Below are 12,842 nucleotides of genomic sequence, written 5' to 3'. Positions count from 1 at the left end.
CTACCTCCCTCTCCCGGGCTCTCTTTTTCCCTCTTGCGCACTCTCCCGTTTGATCGTTTTTGTGCTAAAAACTATAAATAAAATTAGTCAAAAGGATGCCGCTGAGAGAAATCGTATTCGTGTGTATGTGTATATATGAAATATCCCACATACAAAAATCATGATAAAAAAGGATCCGCTCTTTCATAAACGCCGAAGAAAAAAGGTGAACGAAATGGAGGTCAAACCATAATTTCTTTTTGCGTGATTGGTTTGACTTTTCATGCGGTGTGAAAGCGAAAACTCAATTGCTGAACAACCGACGAATATTTCTTTTGATGAACGCAGACAGGCTGTTCCCCACACTGAGAGACAACTCGAGAGAAGAAAAACAAAGAACACGGGGAAGAAAAAAAATATTTTTTCATTGCGAGAGCGAGAGACAAAGAAGGAGAATGGAAATTGAGCGCATTCGGAACGGAAATGAATGGCGAGCCTCGGGAAATCAAGATACGGCAGGTTGTAAAATCAAGAGAAATGCTAAGCGAAATGCGGGGAGCGAACGATGGCTATGTGGTCACTGAAAAAATTCCGATTCCCACCAAGAACGTCGAATACCGATATATTCGAAAACCTGCACACGCGAGGGGGCTTGACACCCACAAATTGGTCTCTCGTTTGTGTCCCATTTTTTTATCCAACCGTCTTGTGACCTACCTATTCAAAATCTCAAATGGATAGCGAGCGTTGGAAAAACAAAAGCGAAAAATTGTCTTAACGAAAAACTTATCGTCGTCGATAAACGTACAAAGCACAAAATATTTTATCAATTTATAATATTTCACATTCAATGTCAAAGAAGAACCCCCACCATCAACGAAAAATATATATTTTCCCACCAAAAGTTTCGGCTCCACGTTACAGTAATATCCATTCGCAACACATGGCTGGTCGATCTTTCAAAGCTTAGGTTGAACAAACCCAAACAAACTTTTAATGAAACTTCCACAGTCCGTATATCCTCACCTGGAAACGGTACATCACGTGAGAATGGGTCTTTATACGTATGGAGAGCGACACGGTACCGTAGCAACAGCTTCTATCATATTCTCTGTAAACTGTCAACTGTCACTGTTTTATAGCAATCTAATACGAATGTCTATGCACATACAGGATGATGGAAGAGAGCAGCTGAGTATTCGACACAACAGAGTTTCAAAAGTCAACGCATGAAAATATCTCGATACAAAACTAAATATCCAGAAATCGAGGAAAAAACGTGATGAGCTTGACGAGGGGAGTAAAATCGATGAGTGGCGAGCATGAAGATTTTCGTATACCAAAATAAAATTGCCTTCATCCGATAAGTATATAAAAAAATGATTTTTCAGCGGAAAATAAATACGAACTTGAAGAAAAAATGTTTTTTTTCGAATTACTACGACCTGATCAACAGAACACTGAATCGACCTCGGAAAGTACGATATTGATTAATCACGATATCTACGGATGATTTGAAATCCCAAAGATTTCATGAGGAGTAAAAAAATGTTGAACTGCTTTCAGACTGTATCGGCGCATGTTTCGAAATTTGCTCACGAAAATACTTTTCAATTTTTACTCCCAACTTTTCAACTGGTCCTGAATATGAGGTCGGAGCTTAGAGTTTATCGAATAGTAAAGTATGACTAACAAACTTATTCTCAGTCGCGAATAATTTTTCAGTACAATATACAAAGAATGTCCAGATGCCCATAAATATGTGGGGAATTAAAATAATGTGCATAAAAACTCATAATAAATGTGACCGGTGAGAGCTCAGGTGGCAGGTGGCTTCGAAATGTTGTGAGCTGTATTCACGGTAATGGGAAAGCACACGGATACGACTAGTTTGTAGATATACAACATTATCCACAATATTGTAAGGTTGACGGGACTGCGTTTTCTGGGGCCTTCGGCAACCGAGAATATATCGTAAAATATCGATATCGCGATGGCATGTTTCCACTTATACATAAAATATATAACCCGAGCGGAGAGCCGAGGAACGACGGAAAGTAAACGAGCCCTCGAGACATTTACCGTTAGGATAGCGAGGAAGGCGATATGGCAAAGCTAATAGTTGTAGTGCTTGGAGTACTGAAGGCAGTCATTCATTTTCCTACGTTTTATGAAAGATTACTTAGATCGAATGCTGGTTTTTAAGGTACTTATACCAGAGACTGAGATACTAGCGTGTGTCAAAAAAATTGATTCACTCATAAGATTTCTGCTTCCATGGTTGACGTCGGTACGATCATGGCTATTCAAGTCCAAAACGATCGTCGCGTTATCTAAAGAGGGAGAACAATATTTGAAGGCAGATGAGCTTGTCGAACGATTAGGAAGTCTGAATAACGTTATGATGGAATAATTTATTTTTCCAATGACGTTAGTGAAAATATTCGATCGTGAATGTATTTCGAAAATTATTCTGATACTCTGCTTTTTCGAATTTTCGTTATTTCTAGCTTTGCGTATACCTCATACTCGATTGTTTAATGAGGTGAACTAAAGAAAGACTTAATTTTAGCCAAATATTGAAAACCGGATCGAATCGATAGGTATGACTGCCTTGAACACAAAAATACCCATATCAGAAATTTTCCGCGTAGCATTTGGCCTGACCGAATTTTCAAAAGTGTCAAAGAATTGACCCAACATGTGTCATAGCAATACGTTTGATTTTCGGAAGGTAGTTAAAGAGTAAATCTAACATCCGGAAACATTATTTTCAGAAGTTAATAGTGTAGCGCGATCCCGGAAGATGACTTAAAAAAATTAGAAATGAGACACGAAAAAATTTTCATCGTAATACGTCTGAAAATCGTATTTACATATAAATATTGGTTAGTTGATGCTATGAAAATATTTTTCACAGAAGAAAATATTGTCGCGTTACATCTCGAGACCATTTTAAAAATGTTAAAGAATTTTACCGATCGGTGTCATAGCAATACTTCTGAAAATTGTTCAACATGATTAAATAAGCTGTCCAGGTATAGAAAAAATTTATTTCAAAAAAATTGAGTGTAGCACCTTCTCTATCAGAAAGTTTTTTGATGCTCCGTATAACTAATTTTACCCAAAACTGTCGAAATGAAGATGGCGGGGTTAAATAAATGAAACAAAAGGGAATTTGGATAGAGTTGGCAAAGAAAAATGTTTATTTTAAATCAGTAGGCTGTATGTAGTAAGGAAAGAAACAGCATAACGAGCGAAAAGCGTTAGGCTATTTTTTCGTTTTTCGGAGTATAGACGACACCAAAAATTTCGGAAAACAGTTTTTGAGTAATCCTGGCAGCTGTACAAAAGGTTTAAAAAAAAATGTCCGGGCTGCTATGACACATGTCGGCTAAATTCTTTGACATTTTTATAAATTCGCTCAGGCTACATGCTACACGGAAAATTTCTGAAAATGAATGTTTTCGTCATTAATTGACTATACCTGTATACATTCCAATTATCAGACGTATTGCTATGACACCGACTGCCTAGTTTTTTTTGACACAGCAGAAATGACCTCCCACATAGTTGCTACACTTTTGATCGCTACTACCCGCCTAGTCGGGTTCAGAATGATAAAATCTAACGACCCTATACGGTCTTGGCCGTATTGCTATCGCACATGTATTTGGTCGTGGGCTCTCCAACTATTGGATTTGCGAGGTATCAAAGGACATTCTAAATTTGTTCTCGAGACAACCATGCCAAATATGAGTTCCTGACAGGAGGGAAGTTTCTCTTAAATTCACATACTTTGAGAATTTTCAGACAAAAATTTAATGACATTCTGATATTCGTTTGCAATTACGGCTGAAAATAACCACATAAAAGTGGTCTTACTTCGAGGTTACGACGGAAAATGTTAGTACCATATAAAAAAGTAATGTTACTGAAATTTCTTAAGAACCCATAAATTTGGATGACCATAAAGTGAAGCACATTACGCATCTTGATCAAGTGAAATCTTGCATTACCAGAATCTTCGATTTTTTTTGGCGTCCTTAGCCTGCCTCAAGGATTTCTCGATCAGGATTTCTGAGTGAGCATTTTCAAAAGTAGCTATAAAATGAAACATTCAGAATGTAGAAGCGGGAAAAAATTTGTTCCGGTAAATCCACTGACGGTCCGAAAACTTTTGCTACACAATTTTGAACGACCTAGATCTAACGCGATGAGTGGGTGAAAAAAAAAAACAGCATCCGAAAAGTAACTAAAATAGTCCAATGACGATAATTCGATAGGTTTCTGGTCTATAAATATTCAACGGGAGAATCGTCTCTTTGGAATTTCGATACCAGAACGCAGTGCCCTCTGTACAGATGTTTCGTTTTTACCCTGCTTCTGGTTGTACTCTGTGTACCTTTTACGCCAGTCAGCCTTTGCTTCAACAACGCGCGACCGATGCGAACTACGAATATGGAACAGCAAATGTGTTCCTATCGTTGACACCTATCCAGATTTTCGATCGTACGTTTCTTTCTAATTCTCATGCGGTCTTATTTTCAGTGCTACTTTAATGATGCATAATTAGTCTCCAATTGGCAGAGCTTATCTCGTACACATGCTCGAGATTTTTGCAACATTTGTTTACCCAGGATTCGAGGACTTGATTTTTCACTTAGCCACGTTTCCATGCCATTCATTCACGCTATTTTCTCATGCTGTTTTCGTAATTTTTTATTCGTTTTTCGGTAACTGAGAGCGAGGGTATTTAATCGTGAATGAAATTGGGTTTCAATTATTCTTCGTTTATCATTTTCCTTTTTGTTTTTAATCTCGTGATATTATTCTTTTTTTTATAACTTCTCTGGAATCTCGTGGGAAACGGCATTTATTTTTTGAAACGAAGTTTTTACCGGGCTATAAATTTCATTCGGAAATTCGTTTACTCTCCAACAGGGAATTTAAAATTCTACTTTTTTAAATACAAGACGAAATTCGATTGAGCACATATTTGAATATGAGATCGACCAGTCCCCTCGGAAAGAATTGAATATTCACGAATGAATGTCCCAAGCATCGAACACATTTAAAATTCAGACGATATTCTGTTAAAATGTTGAAAATAATTATTCATACTGACTTTTTGAATGGTTTGTTGCGCGTGTTAATTGTTCAGCGTATACAATAACGATTTCATTTTTCTTCATATGAATGAACAATTTCGTAATATCTTATTACAAGTTGAAAAGCAGTACACATCTAAAGAAATAAAGCACTAAAACTCCATTTGAATTGTTGTTTTACGCAAAGGAAAACTGGGTCAGGCACGTAATTCACATGGAACGTGATAACTTGTTGAGGTTTACATTTTCAGAGTCAAGAAAAAATAATGCGTTTACATCTTCGTTCGTTCTCATTCAAAATATAATTTGATCAATAAACGTCGCAGTGAACGAACTAGCCATAACTTTAAAACATTTTTTTTTCACGGATAAGTGAAGTGAGTCAATAAGTAATGAAATTTAGCTTGAAAACAAAAAGAAAACAATATTTCGGTACTTCGCTTTTATATAGTAAACTCTTAACCACATCCGAGCGACTTAACATATTTTACCTGCACAAAAATTGTGCAGTGTAGTCTTTCGGAAACGCTGTACAAAGTTTTATCATCATTCATATTGATTCAATTCCTCAGATTGCTCCTGCAGTCACATTCACTTTATTCCTGCCTCCAAGGTTTCTCGAATGAGCCGTGCATTGAGAATCGTTGGAAGTTTTGATCCACTTTGATCATGGCTACATACATGCCATTCAGAATTTCGAAGCAACCATTGTACGTGAAATATTCAGAATGACCAACGCATACGGAAAAACCTTTAAATGTTTAATAATACATTGTTCGCTGAAACAGTTGAAGCAGTAAGCAACTGACCAGAACTTCGATATTATTAATAACAACTTTTATAAGCAGTTTGAGTACTTAACACGTTCGATACCGGATAAAAGTTTGCTACAAAATGAATACTGGAAGGTTGGCTTACAGAAATTTTAAATTTCTCTTTGATGCTAATGCCTGGAACATATCCTAACAAATTATTCATTTGATACCAAATTGCTTATACTCGTGTTTATGGTTTTTGTATGACCAAACAGTATTGAAAGCTGCACTTCCAATGTACCTAGGGCACACAAAATATGCAATGTATAAGTCGGAATAGTTAAAAATCATTTACAAGAATCAACAACGATATTTTAAGGGGAAACATTAATGAAGCATTGAAGTTGTCAAAACTTCCTTTAAGAGTGTCAATACCTTGGCTAAAGTGTCTTCGCTGAGAAAGAAGCGAGAAATAATTGCCAAAACGACAGAGTCGAACTATATTTGTGGGTCCACACAAGGTCAGGCCATGCAAACTGAAAACATCAGATTTTGTTGTCACCAATTGTAGATGTTTATACAAATCCCTGTGAGTATCATGCATAAAAACTAATTACTTAACGCAAAGTATTTGCACATTACTTTAAAATTATACCAAAGCGATAAAATTTTGATGATACTTCAAACGCAAAATTTCCATGTTCATTCAATTTTCCCTATTACCATTCATAATTTGTGTGTTGTCGTAATGGTAATTTTCATTACGACGTCTTGTAATGGTAATTTTTCATTACGATCTCTCCACGGTTTGTGCATATCAAGGTTCAATCAGTTCATTATCATTCATTATGGAGCGCATGAACTAAGCTCACGAAGGCAACAGAACGAACTTTGTCCCATTAGTTAATCAGCTAAAAGCATATTGAATTGCATTGTAGTTAAATCAAATGGCTTCATGGGGTGTTCGCCACAAAAGTCGTTACTTTAGTGCAATCATGTCGACTATTGACTCATCAGGTAAGCATTTCGAAATGAAATTCTTCATCTTTCACTACGGTATTTATCCTGATTAAAAATATTTCAAACGCTGCAAATTTTTCTCTATATCGATCATACACTGTTATTCCGTAAATTCAGTACGATTAATGCGACACGAGTCAACCGAAATGCAGAATTCACTAATTGCATACCTTAAGCTGTGCAGTGCAACGGAATGTATGTACACCATGAATACCCACCATAATTATAATTTGCCACTGATTTTTAACCGCAGACTTAAAGGAGCTCATGTGCGAAAGTCTTGAAATTTACACGGAATTTAAATAAAGTAATCGACTGACACGCATTTCAAATTTGAAAGGGTTCGTCTTATTGGTTATTCATTGTCAGATAAACGTTTTTAAATATGAAGAAAAATACACAAGAGTATTAGAGACTATGTATAAAAAATCGTTTACCTTTCCATATAACGAATGAACGCTTCTTGCGAAGTTTCTGAAAGAAAACACAATAACAATGAAGTAAATGAAGGTCTGGAAAAAAAATTCGAGACGATTGTCTTACTAGTAATACAGATATATTACGTTAAAGATTAAAAGAAGTTGGTAAACTGAGCACTCGTAACCTCACATTTGCTTATTTCGGCATTTTGCTTCTTCTTGGTTTGGGCCATTCCTGTCATAGCCTTCTGTCTTTTTATTAACACTTTTCTTGATTCATTTCTCTTTGTGTTTTCCCTTTGTGCTCTCTAATGTGATTTTTTATATAAAAAACTATAGTATTGTCGCCAGGAACGAATAAAATTTCGGGTTCAGTTAGTGATGGATCCCCGATTAATTAATGGCTTGTAATTTCATTCGCCCAAAGATAAGTTGAAAAAATGTATTTACAATTTCGAATTAATAACTCTGACATTAATTTAGAGTGATAATATCTTTAATTAGGAAGTAAAAATCGACCCAATTTAGACACCCATAAAATACGATTCTACGGGCTTGATCTTAAAATTGGTTTTAAGCATAACTTTGCGTGTATTTTTTCTCCTTTCGTAACTGAGCGATTTGAGAGCCAGGAGAATACAAAAATGGAAGAGATAAGAAAAAACTTTGTTTTCGACTCAATCGTTGATCACTGATTTTTTTTTTTTGCGAATTTGAAAAGGTGACTGAGAATGAAAATTTACTGACCATTTTCGTGATTTTTCGTGCGTAAACTTTGGTCAATATAAATCGGGTAAATACGTCAATAGTAAATTTCGTTTGACGTTAATTTACATTTTCATGTGAACTCAGTTTAATAAAATTTACGGCTTCGGTATATTCCCCTAGTTCTTATGTTTTGAGTGGCAATATATTTCAGATAAATTCGAAAAGGTGGACACATCATTCTGAAAAGATCGATAATAACGTGTCAAGAAATTTTAATATTGCACCACGATCGAATTGAGAGTAGCATGAAATTCTAGCTAAATGTAAACTTTAATAAATTGCCGACAGTCGTTTACGCTCATGTGCTCGAATATGCTCTCATCCATGAAACGGACTCCCACGGTAGTCGTACATTTCGTTTAAGAGCAATTGCGATTTATCGTTTTTTTTTGCACGAATAGGAATCCTTTCGTTTGTTCACCAAATGTACGTTGTTCTCTGAGAGTTTATTTGACATGACTTTTTTTTGAAGAGTAATTGAAACTAGACTGATTTTGTGGGAGATACATTTTATAAATATTTGAATGTACGAGCGGAAGTTAATAAACTAATTTATTAAATGCGATGATCCACATGGGCAGCAATATAAAAATATCTGCTTTTGTTTTTACTCTACACGAGGAATTATTAATTTTTCCGTTTTTGTGAACACTCCATTCCAGTCTACTACGATATTCACTCATTCGTTTGTATAAGGTACGAATATATATATTTATTGATATACTTGATTTTTCAACGAAACAATAGTACAATCAAAACGTAACGGGAACAATACTGTGGAAAAGCCGTGCAAATGTTCAACGGACAATCAGAATGTCGTGAATAAAATGAAAATAACAAGAGACAATAAAGAAATCCGGGATGCGAGTTATTTTTTATCTCTTGGACACTGGATAGTCCAATGTATCGCATCACCAAATCAGCTTTTTGCGCCCATTCAATCAAATCGAAGTATGCCGACAGCGTGCTTATCAACGTAATAACTTTTTTCAAACTAATTACGAGATAACAGAAAAAAGCATTTGTACAAAATTTTGATTCGTTTTAATAAATTTTTCTGTACTTCTGTAATCAACGAAAAATTTGTGATCAAGTTGTACATCAACGTGCAATGAATTACTAGAATGTTCATTAAGTTTTCGGCAAGCAAGCAAGTGTGTCGATTTCATCAGCTTTTTATTGAACCGGCATCTTTTGCGACATTTTCAGCTGATCTTTCCAAAATCCAATCGTATAGCTTGTCAATGAAACCTGGTTCCAAGCACCAAGAATATTCAGGAGTTGGAAAGACGTCGAGTCTGACTGAGCCAGACGAAACAGAAATAAAAAAAACTTTGCAACGTTTGCGATACCTTTTGTTTGACATCAATCACCAGTAATTAATGTGCTCTATTCTTTGATTCTAGGGGCCTTTTCATGTGTGTCAATTTAAGGAGTTTTTCGCAGCATAGTGAAACATTTTATCGTAATTAACGTTTCATTAAAGTGGCTGACGAGTGTTTGATAAAAGGCAAATACATTGCATGAATTTATAGAGCTACATTTATGGATACAAAATAATGAAAAGTTTATTTCATCCGGTAGCCTTGGGCGTGGCTCTCGAGTTCTCGCAAACGGATCAGGAAATTTGAAACTAGATTTAATATTGATCCCATTCGCTAGAGATTATTAAAAAAAAAAATCTCATGAATTATGAAGTTTTGATCGCCGTGCGCCACGAAGCTCTTTCACGTAAATTGCAAGCACTGCTTGTATGTGACTGATACGCCGACTACGTCGTGATGCGACTGACCCTGTATATAGGGAACCCTTGAGAATTGGCTGAAGACGATGATATCCTTAGAATTCCATCGGTGTGTACGTCTCAGCCACCCTTTATTTATTCCTTTCATTTCATTTAATATTCTCCAAGTTTTTGCTCCTGTTGGATTCATCCAGATTTCTACCATATCCGTTGAGCAAAAGATCTCCGAAGAGATGCTTCCGTGAAGATGATTATATTGGACCCCTCTACGCGTGATAGGACGAGGAAATTCGCGAAGTCTGCGAATTTGCAATTTGGCTTTCGGCTGAAGGTTTTTGCCCTCTTTCAGCCTGCCCCTTTCACCCCCGAGTTCGGCGAGATGATGATGCTGCAGGGAACGTGGGAGAAAACGATGCGGGCGGATAACTTTCTGGGATAAGTCGAATCGAATGTTTGCCTGGAGGGAGAGAATGAGAGAGAGAAAAAAGCCAATGGGAAAAAGATAGACAAAGAGGGAGAGAAAACGGCACACATACAATGACGAAATGAAGTGGAGAGGATAGATATAGCGATTCCTCGTGACGCACAAAAGCGGGAGAGCATTCGGGGAAACACTTTGCTACCGGAGGCTATCCTCTTTTCCTTACGTATTTATATTAATATATTCGACATTTCCATGAAAACGGACAAGTTAGCAAGAGAGCGAGAGGAGCGGGGAAGGGGACGAGAGAGAGAGAGAGAGAGAAAGAAACGAACTGAAAGTTTTACGTCCCCTCGACTCCTGATTACAATTCGGCTACCGTCGCACAATCTATAACTATATACTGCTATAGTACATACATATATGCAAGCCCACTCACCAGCGGTGGCTTTATCAATTTAGCTCGACGTTATTAAGCGTGTCTGATGGAATTTTTGGCAAATCTAACGCGACGTTGTCGCGCTTCAACGAAATTTCGCAGCAACCATTACGTGGCCAAATTATTTTAACCTGATATAATCGATTCTGAGGGTTCATATTCAATTTTCTTTCATAATCATTCATTTTTTTCCTACATATTTATTTCCCAATTCTGTATATTTACAGCATGTTGCAGTGATATTCTTCTTTTTTAGAAACGTTTTTTTTTCAAGCTCACTAAAAATATAGAATTTTGCAATTTTTACGGCTTTTTATAGATTCTTATGGTACGAAAATATATGAAAATGGAAAAAAATTGTGAATTTTCGTTGCAGACAATAATTACGATCTCCACATTGTACGCAGTTGAGGAATTTCGACAATCAGATTTTGCACACAAAACAAGTACAAATTAGTATTTCTCGCATGAAAAAAATGTTTTTGTACTCTTGAAACATCCTCGAAACTATACCGAAAAGTTTGCTATGGTGAGGTATTTCCGTCTATCCAAAAACATTCCCGAAAATAATAGATTTTTTGACTTTTAAAGCAGCCTCCCTTTTAATAGTTGGTGAAAACAGCTGCTATTCCAAGTAACTGTATTCGTGTAATAAAATTTTTCTAAAAGACCAACTAATTACGTTGCCCGAAATACCATATCGACGTTCTCGTATAAGTAGCTCTGTTGGCATAGAATAGCTTACATAAAGGCCAAGTTTTTGCGTCCGTACGAGCACGTCAGATGAAAGGAGTTAGGGCGGTTTAGAGATAAAAAGTAAGAGAAAAGTGAAGAAGCAATTCGGTCGTCCAGCTTGGAGAAAAAAGGATATCCATTTGTCGAAAGAGAGACAGAAAGACAATGAGAAAGATAGATAGACGAAGAGAGATAGAAAGGAGAAAAAGTCTCACAAGGAAAGGTACAGGTCGAAAGCGTACATGAAAGAATAGTCCTCTGTTATACATCCTATACGTAGCGAGTAAAATATATAGTTGAAGATCGAAAAAAGAAAGAAAAAAGTAGGAAGAGAGAAAGAGAGAGAAATGTCGAGTGAGAAAAATCAAGAACCAAGCGGAACGGATGTTAGCGGCACACGCGCGAGGACGGGAAAGATTTTCGTCTTTCGGCCAGCCAATTGTCTCGATATTAAACTGCAGAGAATCCATATACCTTACCTACAAGCCCTCTTCCTTTATTCTTCTTCTTTTCCGACTAGCACAGGCCATGCCGATGGTTTTTCTTTTAGCATCGAGCCAACACCGCTTGCTGCCTGTATCTCCATCCTATCGCGTTTCCCAGACCAGTTTCAAGACAAGACCCCTTCGTTCTCTTGGATATCCTAGACCCATTTTGCTCTTCGATCCACGCCTCAACCTCCCATCGAAGCAGTCATCTCACCCTCAAGCGTCTTATACATCAGCGATGGCAGCCGAGAAGCACATCGAAAACCAAAATAATATCCGGGGAAAAGAGCAGCCTTCTGCGTGCAGCAGAGATGACTTGGCACGACTCCCTATTTGGTATGAGGAATGGAGAGGATTCGAAGAAAGATGCGGATGAAGAAAACGCGAGGATGAAAAAGACCCCGAGGTTTGAAGAGAGAACACAGAATAAAAGTGAGGGAGCAAAGAGCCACAAAGAAAAGAGCACGTTTCCTCTCGTAGCTTGGATGCGCTCTTATTTCCTCTCGCACACCCTCAACAAAAAATCACGGATTACATAAACCGAGGAAAAGCTTCTCACGAACGAGCTTCACAAACACACAACACCCATTCGTTTCGCGTATAACCTACGCGATATATACATATTACCTCTGTTTTATCTCGAATTTTAAACCTCTCTGTCACATTCACTCGCAAATATCTTGTTTTCTTCATTGGTAAAAGATACCTTGGGAAAATCTGAGAGGACAAGATACAGAGAAAAATGGTCAGATTTGATGCTCGCGGACGCTGCAGCAGGAAAAAAATATCAGAGGAGGGTAGAGACGTCGAAACAGCAAAATACGTGATGCTTCATGGTGTACAAAAAGAGTGATGTCATTAGAAGAGGGAATTTAACGCACCAAGAGAAATAAATGGGGATGTGAAACGAAGCTTGAAAGAAAAGCCGTCCTCATATAAACGCACATATATACGTACGTATTG

This window comes from Venturia canescens, chromosome 1 (genome assembly GCF_019457755.1).
Source record: "Venturia canescens isolate UGA chromosome 1, ASM1945775v1, whole genome shotgun sequence".
Classification (NCBI taxonomy): domain Eukaryota; kingdom Metazoa; phylum Arthropoda; class Insecta; order Hymenoptera; family Ichneumonidae; genus Venturia; species Venturia canescens.
Note: the sequence above shows the minus strand (reverse complement) of the source record.